Genomic DNA, 17,344 nt, shown 5'->3' with positions numbered 1-17,344 from the left:
CTGCAAAAACAAAAAGCCACCTGCAACCTTGAAAAGTCTTGTTTATGGTATAGTAGAAAAATATTTTGACAATGGATATTCTAGGATTTTAGCCAATCACCCCCAAGGGGTGGCTGATCCTTTGTCCAATTAGACTATGAAGAAAAAAGTCTATAAAAGAGTTTGTAAAAGAATTAATTAAGTCAATCTTGCTGCACAATTCCTGCCTGCTGTATCGTCTCTCCTCCTCCTCCCTATGGCTGCAGGACACGGTGATATACCCTAGGAACCAGGCCTGCGGTAATATTTGGTGCTGCCTGACATGATCTGCACTCTCTGACGTGTCCTGCTGCTGCGAGCCAAGCCGAATTCCTCTAGAGGTACGCTGTTCCCCTTCCCCCCCGGGACCAGGAAGTCTGACAGGACTGAGAAATGGCGAACAGCGGCTCACAAACCGACACTGTGGTACTGGTCTGGAAAGGTGTGTTTAGTATAATGCACACCTCCATTCCTGAAAACTCAGTTCGGGAATTATTAGATTGGGCTACCTTAAAAGGGATTTTCATGGACAGAGATACTGCCCTGGACTTTGCCTTATGGCAGGAACTTGGCTGTGCTGTCCGACACGAGCTCCTGTCTGGGAACCCATCAGTGTCAGAATTATATCAAACCTGGCGTTCGTTATTTTTTCTGCTGACAGACCTTGACTGTAGCAGCAGAGCTGGCTCACCTATTTCAGTGATGAGTGACGGAGGAATGTCCAAGGGGGACCCCGCTGACCGGGCTTGCAGGGAAAATGATGGTGGATCTGGAAAAACCCCCCCAGCTCCACAGGCAGAGCCTGCACCGCCTCACCCTGCACAATCGCAGGACTCCGTGGCCCCCAGGGACCCCGCGCCAACAGAGGCGGGGGAGTCAGGGCAGCGGGAGGGTGCACAGCCTGCCTTGCTGCTAAGCTCGGCGGCAGCCATGACTTATCCAGGGCCGCAAATTAGCAGCTTAGCGAAATGGACCCCCAGAGCGGCTCCTAGCCCGGTTGTGTATGCACCAACAGAGCCAAAATCGCCCGGATGTCCCTTCTTAGCTGGCGTAGTGCCGGGCGAGACTGCACCGAGACTGCCTGGGTGTGGTCCGCTGCCCTCCTTGGCGCTGGGCTGTTCTGCGCAGTCACAGAACCAAGTCATTGACCTTTTAATACAGCATCTGCCTTTGCTGACAGAGTTACCAAACATATCCCAAAAACTGGAGGACCTGCTCAGCTTGCTAGAGCGGCTGCTGCAGATGCCAGAGCCCCCCTGCCGTGCAGAGCGTGCCGAGCCCACGCCACCAGCACCGCCCACTTCGCCCGCGAGAGCCGCGGCTCCAAACCAGGAAGCGGTGTGGCCAGCGGCGAACCCGGAAGTAGTGCTGCCGCGGGAAAACCCGGAAGTGGCGGCAGCGCCGAACACAGCCGTGGAGCAAGGGCCAGCGGCGGCGCCGGGCACGGCTGCAGCCCCAGAGATGGAGCCAGCAGCTCCAGTACCAGTTCGGTCGGGACCGGCCGAGATGGTCTCCCGTAAAGAAGCTGCTGTTCAAACTGCAGCACAGCCAACTGCAGTCTGTGCTGTCTGTTCTGCCTCTAGCAAACTTAGCCAAAGTGCCCCTCTCCGTCCATTTCTGTTCACTCCCAGCACCTCAGAGTTGCCTTTGCCTGATGATTCCTCGTCAGGCAGTGAGGCAGATGAGGTTCTGGCCCCAGGTCATCAGGCAGCTGTAGCCGTGCGGCGAAGAAAAAGGCTGTGCCGGTCTCGCCCCTGGACCTTTCAGGACTGCACGGTAACAGTGCATCCAACCCACTACAGCCGCTTCTTAGAGTCAGTTAAGATGCGAGCATTGGAGGAGGATGACTGGCGGTTATTGGAAACACTTGGAATGCCAAATAGATTTGAGGATTCTAGGGGTAACCGGGAAGCTGTTAAACTTCATTCACAGGCTGTGCGAGAAGTTCAGGATGGTGGGGATTCCCCAAAAGGGGAGATCCAAACTTCCCCAGTGTATAAGGCTCTCCCAAATTCAGGCAAGCGTGATAAACATGAGGTGATTGCTTGGAAAATTGCCCAGGACCTGCAATCCAAGGTTGCACAATATGGGCTAGGTTCTGCTGAGGTTATGCAGATAATAAGGGTGGTAAATACAGAGTTGCTTTCTCCATTTGATATCAGACACTTAGGTCAAATTCTATTTCAACCTGTACAATTTACAGTTTTTGAGAAAACCTGGAGAAAGCTGGCCAGCAAGGCTGCATTAGGGAATATTCAGCTCCCTGCTGCCGATCCTAGACGGACAGCAGGAATGGATGCTTTGATGGGGACTGGTCCCTTCTCTGATCCCAGTCTACAGGGTACCTTGTCCTCTAGCGTCCTGCAGCAAGCTCAACAGGTCGGCATGGCTGCCCTGTTGAAAACCATAGAGTTGTCTGCGCCAAGAAAGCGATATACTGAAATAGTTCAAGGGAAATCAGAGTCATTCCTCTCTTTTGTAGAGAAAGTCGCTGCTTCTCTCGAGAAGCAGGTTGAGGATGACGGGTTAAGACAGTTGTTGTTAAGGCAGTTAGTGAGAGATAACGCAAACAAGGAGTGCAGAAAAATCATAGATGGGTTGCCAGGGGATCCTGAGGTAACAGACATGGTCGAAGCCTGCGCTAAGGTGGGTTCTGGGAACCAGAAAAGGTCTGCTTTGGCTGGGTTCCTGCAGCCTGTTCACGCATCTTCTGGTTGTGAACCAAAGCAACCAAAACAGGCGAAAAAATGGAAGCAGCCTAAGCCGAGCCAAAAAGAGAATACACCGATCCCCCAGTGCAAGAGGTGTGGCAGGCCAGGCCATTGTACGGGCTACTGTAGATCCTGGACTCATGCTGATGGTCGGCCGTTGTCAGGAAACTTCCACCGGGGTGCAAGGAGGGCGAATTGCTCTCCGATGCAGTCGCTCCCCCAGAGAGTGGCACAGGTACAGGCAAAGGCCTACTCAGCCACCCTAGAGACAGCACCCAGGGATCAGATGGTTTTGACGTCCACACCGCAGCCGCAGTCATCTTAGACTCTAGCGGTATTTATAAGGTTCCCTTGGATGCATATGGACCCTTAGCCCAGGGATCCAGTGCAATGCTGGTGGGAAAACCTGACGTTGCCTGTTGAAGAGTGGTTAGAGGATCAGGGGCATGGGTCATTGATAGAATTATGGGATCAATAAAAGAACTGTACAAGGAAAAGGCCTGCAAGCAAAGGTTAGTGTGAGAAACTGCCTGCATGAGAAAGCACCTTGTGTGAGAAGCAAGCCTGAGAACAAAAAGGGAGTTTTGAGGATGTGCAGCTGTGCAGATAAGATGTACTGACCAGGAGAAGGGAGGGTGAACTCTGAATTCTTTAATCATAACATAACTAGTAGAAGCTTGCCAATGTAGTCTAATTAGGTTGAAGCAGAAATGCGCTTTGATAGGTTTAAGCCACTTAAGAGTTAACAAGCTGGTATATTATATAAGTGCCTCTGGATTGCTAATAAACAGAGCTTGCTTTTATAAATCATATTGGTTGTTCTGCAATGTCTTCCCCCGCCTAAGTCCATTAACTTTTTCAACATTTTGGCGCCCGAACAGGGACTGGCACTTCCTTTCTTTTGACTCGGCGGGAGGCCAACTGCAGCCAGAGCAGCACCAGCGGGCGTAAGGATCAGCAGCTGCGGGCCGGCGCCTGATCCCAGCCTGGACTGCCCGAACAGCGGGGTCCACCATTTGGCTGACAAGGGCTAAACCTGAAATGCTGCACGACCCTGACAGCAGGGAGAGTGGTAAGACACAGAATTGCGGTTAGACGCAGATTGTGGTTAGACGCAGAGATTGCAGTTGGACGCAGATATTGCGGTGAGATGCAGATATTGCGGTGAGATGCAGATATGGAAACAGAGGTGGCCCTTGGTTTATTTTTATGCTTTTTAGAAAAGCGGGGAATTAAGGAGATAAACCTTAATAACGAATTGGTGGGGTTAGTGGAGTTTGGAAAGGCAAAAAGGTATTTTAAAGAGTCAGGGTTGCTGTTTCATGAACAGCAATGGAGAGGCAAAAAGGTGACTGTTTGTGGAATTTAGTTATAGACGAGAATAAAGAAGCTAGGAAGTTAATGAAGCCATGGAGAGCAGTTACTAATTGCCTAAAACAATATCAGGTTGAAAAACAGGTAGCAGCAGTTGCTACAGCTCATTTAGAAGGCAAAGACCCTCCACCAGGCACAATGGCACTCGGGAGAGATTATGTTCCCACGCCACCAATAGGGTGTCCCGTAACAGTAAAACCCCCTACAGATCTGACACCGTGTACCGCGTCTACTGCACCCCCGGTGAGAAAGCAGAATGAGTTACCAGACGGCGACAAAAAGGAGTTACAACAGGAAGCCGCTAGATGTCGCCATGAGCCTGCTGGAACCGAAATTCGCAAAGCATGTAACACCCTTAAGTTACAATGTAGTCGGGTTGATTGGAGAAATATCATAAAGACAGCCCTTGAAAATAAAGACTATGAACTCCCCAAAGCGATTGGAGATCCGGTTGCCTTCCCAGAAATATATCAAGCAGGTGGGGATGAAATAGTAGGAGAATATAGTCCTGTAAACTGGAAGTTGTTAACTCAGCTACGGGGTACAGTCAATGAGTCAGGGCTGCACAGTGAGCCAGCCAAGCAGATGCTAAACTACATATGGGGCTGTGGGATTCTTTGCCCGGAGGATATTAAAACTATTGTTAGAATGATTATGACCCCTTCACAAGTTATGCTGTGGCAGGCGCACTGGCAACGCCTTTGTGATGCCTCTGCTAACACTCCCCGTGACCCACAAGACCCTTTACATGGGGTTACAGTGGAGCAGCTTATGGGTGTTGGGCAATTTGCCAGAGTGGAAATTCAAGTGCAAGTGGGACCAGAAAGATTATTAGAGGCTATGAGACTTGCCCGGCAGGCAATGTCCTATGTAAAAACAACACCCCCTCAGCCCTCCTATCTGTCAATCAAGCAAGGAAGGGATGAGTCCTTTTCAAGTTTTGTCGACAGGGTTTCTAATGCTATACACAATTCAGATGTACAGGATTTTATGAAGGGACCATTGTTAAGACAGTGTGTAATGGAGAATTGTAATCCGTTCACCCGATCCATAATAGTTACTTTGCCAGCAGACGCACCAGTAGAGCTGATGCTAGATAGAATGAGCCGAGTGCCAGTAGGGCCACAGGCAATGTTAGTGGAAGCTGTTAAAGAGATAGGGAAATATCTCGTGCACGCCCAGACTCAAGCCTTTGCAGCCCTTGCCCCCTTGAAAGGGGCAGAAGCACCGAGAGATGGGTGCTATAATAAGTCTAATGAAGTTAAGTGCTACCGATGCGGCCGCAAAGGACACGTGAAACGGCAGTGTCAGGTCCAACGAGTATGGTGCCGTAACTGCAATCTCAATACACACTCCACGGAAGCCTGCCGGAGGAAGCCGGGAAATGGGAGACTGAGCGTGAAGGGTCGCGGCGTGCCGACACCAACAGTGGCCCCAGCAGTAGCGATGCCAGTCTCCACAGCTCCCTGCAACCTGCCGGCTGCCTTCGGCCAGCGACCCGAGGAAGCCTCGGCTTGGACCTGGCAACAGCAATAGATGTGACTCTGATCGACGGCCGGCCCCAGGGGATTCCAACAGGCATCAAAGGGCCCCTAGTCATCAATGGGCAGTGCCATGGAGTTCTGCTGTTAGGCCGCTCTTCTAGTAGCCTGAGAGGACTTTTTATATTACCTGGCCTAATTGATAAAGACTATGAAGGAGAAATTTGCATTATGGCACTTTCCACCTGTGCGCATCCCAGCACATAGCAAGATCGCTCAATTAATTCCTCTGCCTCACCTGACTGCAGCCATAGCTGAGGGAGCGCCGGAGCGGGGAACGGGAAATTTTGGTTCAACTGGGAGTCTCGCTCTTCTTACCCTCCCGCTAGCTCGGCGGCCAGTTGCTACTGCAGTGTTCACTCATGGCAGTGATTCCATAATGTTATCTGCTGTCTTGGACTCTGGAGCAGACTTGACAATCGTGGCCAATTCATGCTGGCCTCCGCATTGGGCCCTTCAACAGGCAGCAGGAGGGGTCGAAGGTGTCAGAGGCACTGCATCAATACAACACAGCTGGGATCAAATTCAGATTATACTAGACGGATGCGCTGCATCTGTTGTACTTACAGTGATGCCTCTGCCTGAGAAAGTTAACGCTTTAATAGGAAGAGACGTGCTCAACCAGCTGGGTTTTGTGCTGACCACTGACATGCCTTTTCAATAGCGGCCGCTGCATTGACTTTCCTGATAGCCTTGCACTGGATTACAAATGACTCAGTGTGGATCGAGCAGTGGCCGCTCAAAGAGGAAAGTCTGCAGCAAGCTCATGCACTAGTGCATGAACAGTTAAATCAAGGACATTTGCGACCATCTACGAGTCCATGGAATACACCCATCTTTGTAATCAAGAAGAAATCTGGGAAATATCGGCTGTTGCATGATTTGCGTGCTCAGATGCAAGCTATGGGGACCCTGCAACCTGGTCTTCCCAATCCTGCAGTTGTATCTGAGAACTGGCATTTACTAATAGTGGACCTAAAGGACTGGTTTTTTACTATACCATTGCATCCTAATGATATGCATCGTTTTGCTTTCACTGTCCCTACTAGAAACAGGGAAGGGCCTGCTTCTCAATATGAGTGGACAGTACTTCCACAAGGAATGAAGAACAGCCCCACCTTGTGCCAGATGTATGTTGATGCTGCACTGAAGCCAATTCAAGTGCAGTGGCCGAAAGCCATCATTTATCATTATATGGACGATATACTGATCGCTCAGCCAGACCCAACCACCCCCCAACAAGAGCTCCTGCTCACCAAGCAGTTGAACCAGTATGGCTTGATTGTTGCGCCTGAAAAGGTTCAATGTACACCTGTTTGGAAGTACCTAGGGTGGAACATCACCGAGGCACAAATCAAGCCACAGAAGGTGACAATTCAAACCGATCTCAAAACCCTGAATGATGCACAAAAACTCTTGGGTGACCTGCAGTGGCTGCGACCAGTCGTTGGCATCAGTAATGAAGATCTAGAGGTACTAAGGCCCTTGCTGAGAGGGACTGATCCCTCCTCACCTGTTCGGCCCACACCATAGCAAGTTGATACTATCCAGCATATCAGTACTGTTATTGCAGACAGAGCAGTTGATCGAATGGACGCTGATCTTCCAGTCGACTTTACTGTCCTCCACGGAGAGAGTCAACTTATTGGTGCACTGACTCAGTGCAAAAAGAAAAAGGGGGAGCAAGTTAAGGTACTAGAATGGATGTTCACAAGCCTACAGCCTAAAACAACATTGCAACAGAAAATCGATAATGTGGCAGAATTGGTATAGAAAGGCCGCACCTGTAGAATACAAGTCACTGGGCAAGAGCCAGGAACGATCTACTTGCCAATGAAAAGAACTGAGCTCAAGTGGTATCTACAAAATTCTCAAGCCTTGCAAATTAGCTTGCTAAGCAATGCCCAGCAAATTGAAGTACAACCACTCAAGGCCCCAGTACTGAAATGGATGACACAGCATTCATGGATTCAGATTCCCAAAAGGAGCAAGCACCCACTACAAGAAGCAATAACAGTGTTCACCAACGCTGGAAAGAAATCCCGACGAGCAGCTGCGCCGTGGCAGGTTCAAGGACAATGGTGTCATCAGATACTAGAGGCTGAACCTGGAGACTCGTTGCAGACCCTTGAATTAGCTGCAGTGGTCTGGGCCTTTAAGCGATGGTTGTTTGTTTAACTTAATGTAGTAATAGACTCATTATATGTTGCTGGCATTGTGGAACAGATAGAGGATGCTAGGATCAAAGACATAAATAACAGACGCCTGTTTGAACTACTGCGCCAGCTCTCCAATCAGCTATCGGTCAGAGATCGTGTGCCTATGCTATAATACATGTCAGGAGTCATCTATGGACAGAGGGCCTGGGCGAAGGGAATGCCTATGCAGATCAGTTAGTCTCTGTGACAGTGCCATTGAATGAATTTGCAAAGGCACGGGAAGCCCATAACACATTCCATCAGAATGCAAGAGGTCTTCATAGACAATTTGACATCACCATGGAAGAAGCCAAAGGAATAGTACGGGCATGTCCTACATGCAGTCATCATGGCCCGGGTCTCGGTATCGGGGTTAATCTCCAAGGCTTAGGCCCGAATGAACTATGGCAAATGGACGTGACCCATGTTCCTGAGTCTGGCAGACTGAAATATGTGCATGTCACCATAGACACTTACAGCAAATTTATATGGGCATCAGCGCAGACAGGTGAAAAGGCCCTTCATGTAATACGGCATCTGACCAGCTGTTTCACTGTGATGGGGGTACCGGAGCAGATCAAGACAGACAACGGTCCTGCCTACATTAGTGAGCGGCTGGGAAAGTTTTGTCAGCAGTGGAGTGTGCGGCACGTCACTGGAATCCCTCATGTACCCACAGGGCAAGCTATTGTGGAGTGTGCTAATCAGATGCTGAAGTTATATTTAGCTAAGTCAAGGACATTTCAGATGTGCAGGAAAAATTAGCAAAAGCCTTGTATGTATTAAATTACTTGTGTTTGTTTGGGGATAGTGACGCTGCACCTGCCTATCTTCACAGTGGTATTGTAGAAGCAAAAAGGAAAGTAACAAAACCTTTTTATGTGATGTATAGGCACCCAGCTACAGGGATCTGGCAGGGGCCCGCTGAGGTTCAATATTCAGGCAGGGGGTACATGTGTGGTACATGTGCTTATCCCAGCAGGACCTCTGTGGGTACCCAGCCGTTGGACTCGTGCTGCGACAGAGCCTGCAGCGAACAGCACCGACCCTGGATCCAGAAGTGTATCAACGTGAGGAGGAAAGGCTGAAAAGGGCTGTTGTGCCCTCTGCATATAGACTGCAAACCTGACTTGGAATAAGGGCTCACCTTATGTCAAGAACTGCTTCAACTGTGGTTTTGTGAACTGTAAAGCTTGGGTTAAAATACTTTGTGATTGTTGTAATAAGAAAATTTGGGTATAACACCAAACACAGAAGTGAAAAATTGTTTTTTTGAATGTCTTGAAACAAGAGCATTAGCAGGCATTTTTAATCAGCTGTCTGCCCATTTAGATTAAGTGAAAGCAGTCAATTTAGCAATTAGTTATGCATTTATATTTTTACCTGGTATTTTAGCAAACAGGGCTTATGCTATTTTGCTTAAACTTGCTTGCTGGGAGAGGGATAAGTTTAATATAACCTTGCAAATGCTTAATAAGTTAAGTGTGTGTGTTATTAGTGTTAGACATATATTATAAAATTAAGTAGCCATTGATTTTCTACTATTAGCCCACAGCCACAGCTGTGAAAGGTTCCAAGGTTTGTGCTGTATAAATCTTTCTAACCACTTTTTCCTACTTCACAAACAGATAAGTGAGTTACATCAATTAACTACACAATTACAGAAAAAAGAAGACGGTCTCAACTTAGAGGGATGGTTAAAGTTATTAGGTTTAAAAATCATAGCTAGTTTTATTTGTGTAGCATTTGATTACTGTAGAACTAGTAATACTACTAATAATAGTGTGCTCACCTTGCCTTCCCACGCTTACAAGAGATAACATACAAAGTCACTACATCTGTGACCCATCAAGTATTGCTTGTACAAAAGAAAAAGGGGGGAAATTGTTGGGAAACAGAATTATTTGGAACAATAAAAGAACTGTACAAGCAATAGGCCTAGAAGCAAAAAGCCTGTGTGTGAAGAAACTACTCTCCATGGGAAAGTCCCTGTGTGAAAAATAACAAGCAGGGCTGGGAACAAAGAGGGAGTTTTGAAACGGTGCAGCTGTCCTGATAAGCTATGCTATCCGGGAGTGAACGAGGGAGATGAACACTGAATTCTTTTAATCATAACATAACTATGGAAACTTGCCAATGTAAGTCCAATTATGTAGAAATAGAAATGTGTTTTGATAAGCTTTAAGCCACTGAGGAGTTAACAAGCTGGTATACTATATAAGTGCCTTTGGGTTACTAATAAACGGAGTCTTGCTCTTATCAACCATATTGGCTGGCCTGCTTCTCTCTCCCCCCGCTGGGGGCCTGGGCTTCTCATCTTGTTACGCTTCTAACAGTGCAAGAGTGTAAAAAGGCACCCCTCAAAAGTTTGAGCAGTGCTGTGGAGGAAGTATTAATAGTGAATTCAAGAAAATATATTTGGAGAGAGAATATTGGAATAAGCAAAGGCAGAAGAAAGAGGGTTAAGAGAGGTGGAGTGTGGAGTGTTACGTATAAGGAGGTGTATTTCAGATAAGCCTGAATTTTATGCAGCTAATATTGAAATGTTCACTAATGCTGTATACAAATCTTTAGAATTCTAGAGTTACTAAGGCTTGGGCAGATGAGGCAGGAAATAAGTAATTTCTTCACCTGTCATAACACTGCTTTGGTTGGTCGAAATTCTGAGACATCGTGGAGCCTTCAGAGGCGAGGTAGTTTGATTGGATATATTGAAACAAGTGATTTAGTGTGCCAACAGGGGGGATCCAAACCATATACCTGAAGCTATAGTTTGGAAGGAGCTGGGAGGTAGAGTTCCTTGTCTGCTGGGGTGTAGTAGAGTGAGACTGTAATAAATGAGGGCCAGTTATCCACAAAAGTGATTAACTGGTTGTCTCGGTTTTGAAAGACAGGTGTCTGCTAAGGAAGGCAGAAGCCTCCCTTGAAGTGGCAGATATAACCCCTTTCCCTCTGAGTTATTATAATTTTGAAATCAAGGGCCTTTAGGCAAAGATGTGGGAAATAGGAATAACAGTTCTTTACTAGATAGATAGATAGATAGATATACAACCAGTCAAACAAAACAACAACTATGACAGTAACAGCAAACACAAACCCAGTCCCAGCCCTCTCGGCTATCACGCTATTTCCCCTCGGGTGCAGTTCCGCTCGCAGCCGGCAGGGATCGCTGGCGGCTCCCGGTGAGCAGGGCAGGTGCGATGGTTCCCCTGCGGCTGCAGGGGGCGCTCCGGAGAGAGCTTGGGGAGCACGCGGCACTGGTGCCCTGGGATCCCGGGGAAGGATGGGACAAAAGCTTCACAAACCCCTGGGCAGCCGATTCAGACTCTCGGGAACAGCAGGCTGGAACAGCAGGCTGGAGCGGCAGGCACAAACACAAATCCCGGGTGGCGGACAAGATGTATCCAAAAGGGGAAACCCCCCCAGAGGTCCAGGCAGGCAGGGCGAGCACGGCTACAATGCAGCAAAGGCTCAAAGCAGCAGCGGGGCAGGGCGGCCACAGCCCAGCCTCCAGCAGGGCAGGGAAAGCAGCCCTGGGATCCTGGCGTTGTTTCCAGCAGAAAGAAAGACGGCTGAAAAAAAAGAACCAGCAGCTCTTCTCTCTGCGGCTTCTCTCTCCAGACGCTGAGAGCAAACTCAACTCACACCCAGGTGAAAACAAAAGCCTGGCCAGGCCCTTTTGTCTTCTCTTAAGTACGGCCATTTATCTCCTAGCAACAGGCATATGGGAAAAAATTCCTTTAACAGAAAAAAACTAGGACTAAACTAAAACCCCAACATTATCCACCCCGAATTTTTTCCATACTAACATGTTACATGAAACTTAACCTTTTTAACCATATAAATACATGCATCACCCGAATTATATACATATATACATGCTGATACTGATACACTGATACAAGTACAGAGCCATGGGTAGTTCACCCTAAAACAAGGTCCCCTTGCGGTATGCATCGGGTCTCTCCATCCCTTTGCATCACCCAGCAGGTGCAACCTGGTCCCTGAGCAAAAACAACCCCATGGATGGGTTTGTCTTTGCTCAAGGCAGACTTTACCCAAACAGTTTTTCCAAGCATACCTCTCATGTGCACCACTGGAACCTTATTCCCGTCTGTCGTTTGTAGGGGTTCGGATTGGGCAGGGCCTGCTCGGCTGGTGGAGCCTCGAGTGTTAACTAACCAGGTGGCTCTTGCTAAATGCACCTCCCAGTTTTTGAAAGTCCCCCCACCCAGTGCCTTCAAGGTGGTTTTAAGCAGTCCCTTACACCGCTCAACCTTCCCAGCTGCTGGTGCATGGTAAGGGATGTGGTACACCCACTCAATGCCATGTTCTCTAGCCCAGGTGTTTATAAGGCTGTTCTTGAAATGAGTCCCATTATCAGACTCGATTCTCTCAGGGGTGCCATGCCTCCAAAGGACTTGCTTTTCGAGGCCCAGGATGGTGTTCCGGGCAGTAGCGTGAGGCACAGGGTAGGTCTCCAGCCATCCTGTGGTGGCTTCTACCATTGTGAGCACGTAGTGCTTGCCTTGGCAGGTTTGAGGCAGTGTGATGTAATCAATCTGCCAGGCCTCCCCATACTTGTATTTGGACCACCACCCACCATACCACAGGGGCTTCACCCGCTTGGCCTGCTTGATCGCAGCGCATGTCTCACAGTCATGGATCACCTGGGAGATACTGTCCATGGTTAGATCCACCCCTCGGTCTCGTGCCCACTTATAGGTGGCATCTCTGCCCTGATGGCCTGAGGCATCATGGGCCCATCGAGCTAGGAACAACTCTCCTTTATGTTGCCAATCCAAGTCTATCTGGGACACCTCTATTTTCGCAGCCTGATCTACCTGTTTGTTATTACGATGTTCTTCATTAGCCCAGCTCTTGGGGATGTGAGCATCTACATGACCTTCACAGATAGCTTCTTTACCTGAGTGGCAATGTCTTTCCACTCCTCAGCAGCCCAGATTGGTTTTCCTCTGCGCTGCCAGTTTGCCTTCTTCCACCTTTCCAGCCAACCCCACGGAGCATTGGCTACCATCCATGAATCAGTGTAGAGGTAGAGCTTTGGCCACTTCTCTCTTTCAGCTATGTCCAGAGCTAATTGAACGGCTTTGAGCTCAGCAAATTGGCTCGATCTACCTTCTCCTTCAGTAGCCTGTGCAACTTGTTGTGTGGGGCTCCATACAGTAGCTTTCCATTTCTGGCTAGCGCCTACAATTTGGCAGGAACCATCAGTGAAGAGGGCATATTGTCTTTCACTCTCTGGTAGCTCGTTATATGGTGGGGCTTCTTCGGCACGCGTCACCTGCTCCTCTTCTTCTTCAGAAGCTAACCCAAAAGTCTCACCTTCCGGCCAGTTCGTAATTATTTCCAAGATCCCATGGCGACTTGGGTTTCAAATTCAGGCGCGCTGCGTGATGAGGGCGATCCATTTGCTCCAAGTAGCGTCGGTGGCGTGATGCGTGGAGGGAACCTTTCCTTTGAACATCCACCCCAGCATTGGTAGTCGGAGTGCCAGGAGGAATTGTGCCTCTGTGCCGATTACTTCTGAGGCAGCTTGGACTCCTTCATAAGCTGCCAAGATTTCTTTCTCTGTGGGAGTGTAGATGGCTTCAGACCCTCTGTAGCTTCGGCTCCAGAATCCCAGTGGTCGGCCCCGAGTCTCACAAGGCACCTTCTGCCAGAGGCTCCAGGACAGGCCATGGCTCCCGGCTGCAGAGTAGAGCATGTTCTTCCCCTCTGGTCCTCTCCTGACTGGGCCAAGGGCTACGGCATGAGCAATTTCCTGCTTGATCTGGGCAAAGGCTTGCTGCTGTTCAGGGCCCCAGTGGAAATCGTTCTTCTTGCAGGTAACCAGGTAGAGAGGGCTCACGATCTGGCTGTACTCAGGAATGTGCATCCTCCAGAAACCTATGGCGCCTAGGAAAGCTTGTGTTTCCCTCTTACTGGTCAGTGGAGACATCACAGTGATCTTATTGATGACCTCAGTGGGAATCTGATGTCGTCCATCTTGCCACTTTACTCCCAGGAACTGGATCTCTCGAGCAGGTCCCTTGACTTTGCTCTTCTTGATGGCGAAACCAGCTTCCAGGAGAATTTAGATTATTTTCTCTCCTTTCTCAAACACTTCTGTTGCGGTGTTCCCCCATATGATGATGTCATCAATGTACTGCAGGTGTTCTGGGGCCTCACCCTTTTCCAGTGCAGCCTGGATCAGTCCATGGCAGATGGTGGGACTCTGCTTCCACCCCTGGGGCAGTTGGTTCCAGGTGTACTGCACACCCCTCCAGGTGAAGGCAAACTGAGGCCTGCACTCTGCTGCCAGAGGAATGGAGAAAAATGCATTGGCAATGTCAATAGTGTCGTACCACTTTGCTGCTTTGGACTCCACCTCGTACTGGAGCTCCAACATGTCCGGCACAGAAGTGCTCAATGGTGGAGAAACTTCATTCAAGGCACGATAGTCCACAGTCAATCTCCATTCCCCATCAGACTTGCGCACAGGCCAGATGGGGCTGTTGAAGGGTGAGTGGGTCTTACTGACCACCCCTTGGCTCTCCAGCTCACGGACCATCTTGTGGATGGGAATCACAGCATCTCGATTTGTCCGATACTGCCGGCGGTGCACTGTCGAGGTGGCAATTGGCACTCGTTGCTCTTCCACTTTCAGGACCCCAACTGCAGAAGGATTCTCAGATAGTCCAGGCAGGGTGTTCCAATTGCCTAATGCCCTCTGCCTCCACAGCAGCAATCCCAAACACCCACCTGAGTCCTTTTGGGTCTTTGTAATAGCCATTCTGGAGGAAGTCTATGCCCAGAATACACGTGGCCGCTGGGCCAGTCACAATCGGATGCTTTTGCCACTCCTTCCCAGTCAGACTCACCTCGGCCTCCAACAGGGTCAACTGCTGTGATCCCCCGGTCACCCCAGCGATGGATACAGGTTCTGCCCCCACATGTCCCGATGGCATTAAAGTACCCTGTGCCCCAGTATCAACCAATGCATCATATTTTTGTGGCTCTGATGTGCCAGGCCATCGAATCCACACCGTCCAGAAAACGTGGTTCTCCCGTGCCTCTTCCTGGCTAGAGGCAGGGCCCCTCTAGCCCTGGTTATCATTCTTTCCCTGGGTGTACATGCTCGAGGTACCTTCAAGGGGATCTGACATATCATCCTCTCTTTTGTAATACCTGGCAGCTCGGTCACAGGAGGCTGAGGCTACTTTCACCTTAGTGGAACCCCCTCCGTTAGTGCCTCCCTCCTTGAGTTCACGCACCCGCGCTGCCAGGACAGAGGTGGGTTTCCCATCCCACCTTCTCATGTCTTCCCCATGCTCACACAGGAAAAACCACAGCTCAGCTTGTGGGGTGCACCCTCTCTCTCTAGCAGGGGGAGGACGGGCTCTGACTTGGGGGCCTGTGACTCGCACTGGTGCCACACTGACCTTCCTCATCTCCTCCATCTCCTCCCTCATTTCCTTCCTCATCTCCTTCATCTCCTCTTTGAAGTCCTGGACCACAGCAGAGACATGAGCTTTCAGTGGACCATTGACCATACTGTCATAATTCCTGAGCCTGTTGGCGACAGAGCCCACTGTTTCTCGGGTATTGTCAGCATCAATCATTGCAATGAAGGTGGTGTATTGCGATGGCCCTAGCCTTGCCAGGTTCCACATCATCTGTCCTGTGCACCTGACCTTATCGGGATCATTACCGTGCTGTCCATCCTTCCCAAAGAGTACCTCTAATACTGCCACCTCTCTTAGCTGTTGGATCCCTTCCTCAAGTGTCTTCCACTGCATTCTACGATGGTACTCCTGCATTCTTTCTTTATGAATGAACCTTTCTCTCACACTCCTTAAGAGCCGCTCCCAGAGAGAAAGGGGCCCTGGCTCTCTCACAAATATCTGGTTCACACCTGGGTCCTGGGTCAACGATCCCAGATACCTTGCCTCACCACTGTCCAGTTGCACACTTGTGCCCATAAGGTCCCAAACCCAAAGCAGCCAGGTTGTATAAGGCTCATGTCCCCGTTGCACAATGTCTTTTCGCATACCACGGAGACTGTTGTACTACAGGGACTCAGTGATGATTTCTGGCTCTGGCTCTCTTGCTGGTTGTGAGGGCCCTGGTTCCCCATCATCATTAACTGGGCATACTGATTTGGTCTTACACTTCCTCCTTTGCACAGGGTCAACTGATGCTGGCTGTGGTTGTCCTTGTGGTTCAGCTGAAACCTGGACGGTTGTAACATCTGTGTGTTCCACTGCTGTACCATCGGACTCACCCTCTTTGGGGCAGGGAGAGGGTTTTTCACTAGCTGAGGAGGTGTATTCCCTTAGCACCTGGCATATCTCCTGGCGCACCTGGCCCATCTCCTGGCATATCCCCTGGTGCACCTGGCCCATCTCCTGGCATATCTCCTGCATCCCTTTCGCCAGTACCCCCACCCAGTTCGGGTAGTCCATTTCTGAGGTGGGCTGTTGGGCGGTATCAGGCTGTGGGGCAGGGTCTCTAGTGTCTGCGGCTGTGTCAGGCTCTGGGGCTGAATCAGGCTCTAGGGTAGGATCTCTAGTGTCTGGGGCTATGTCAGGTTCTGGGGCAGGATCAGGCTCTGGAGTAGGATCTCTACTCTCTGGGGCTGGTGTCTGGGTAGTTATCCAAGTCAATCTCAACTTATCTTTAAGTGCTAAATAGAGTAGGCCTACCAGCAGCAGATGGTTAGTATTCAGAGGGAATATAAACCCTTCGAAAACTGATGGGGTGGGTCCAAAGAACTGGTTGAGGGGCTGGGGGAAAACTTCCCCTGGTGTCATTTCCTCACAGAAGGTGCCATTGTTAACATAACCCCAAAACCATGAGCTCAGTGTGTGATAGCCGTTTATCCATGTGCCCACATTCCAGAGGAAGTTAAAAACCCATGAATTCCTCACCTTATCAACCCATAGCGCAAGCTGGATAACAGCAATGGTAGCCTTAGTCAGAGGACCCATATTCAAGTAAGGAGCTGCAGAGGGGAAGAATATAGCCACAGCCACATGCCACCCGAACCAGGGTAAAGTAGACCACATATTGCGGCCTAACAAGGTTCCTATATCCAGCACACAAAATTAATTTATCCAGGAACTGTTATTCCTTTTTCACCTCTCTCTCTTAATGCCCTCAGGCCCTACGGTTGGGCGCCAAGATCTGTCTTGGTTTTGAAAGACAGGTGTCTGCTAAGGAAGACAGAAGCCTCCCTTGAAGTGGCAGATATAACCCCTTTCCCTCTAAGTTATTATAATTTTGAAATCAAGGGCCTTTAGGCAAAGATGTGGGAAACAGGAATAACAGTTCTTTACTATATATATATATATATATGTAGATATACAACCAGTCAAACAAAACAACAACAACTATGGCAGTAACAGCAAACAATCACAAACCCAGTCCCAGCCTTCTCGGCTGTCACGCTATTTCCCCTCGGGTGCAGTTCCGCTCGCTGCCGGCAGGGATCGCTAGC

General features: G+C 49.4%; 1 long non-coding RNA gene across 3 annotated transcripts in view; it reads left to right on the top strand.

Annotated features, from left to right (window-relative positions):
- The window catches only part of LOC138104347 (uncharacterized), an 82,885-nt gene extending 72,780 nt beyond the window's left edge, over positions 1–10,105 (top strand). For 2 of the 3 annotated variants that reach the window (XR_011148026.1, XR_011148025.1), the window contains 2 exons: positions 246–359; positions 3,611–10,105. This is a non-coding gene — a long non-coding RNA (uncharacterized lncRNA). The remainder of the gene's footprint in view (positions 1–245; positions 360–3,610) is intronic. The other variant, XR_011148027.1, reaches the window with a different exon arrangement.
- The last annotated feature ends 7,239 nt before the right edge of the window (positions 10,106–17,344 follow it).

Source organism: Aphelocoma coerulescens, chromosome 1A, assembly GCF_041296385.1.
Source record: "Aphelocoma coerulescens isolate FSJ_1873_10779 chromosome 1A, UR_Acoe_1.0, whole genome shotgun sequence".
Classification (NCBI taxonomy): Eukaryota; Metazoa; Chordata; class Aves; order Passeriformes; family Corvidae; genus Aphelocoma; species Aphelocoma coerulescens.
The sequence above is the reverse complement of the archived record's forward strand: the minus strand, read 5'-3'. Positions and strand labels throughout refer to the sequence as shown.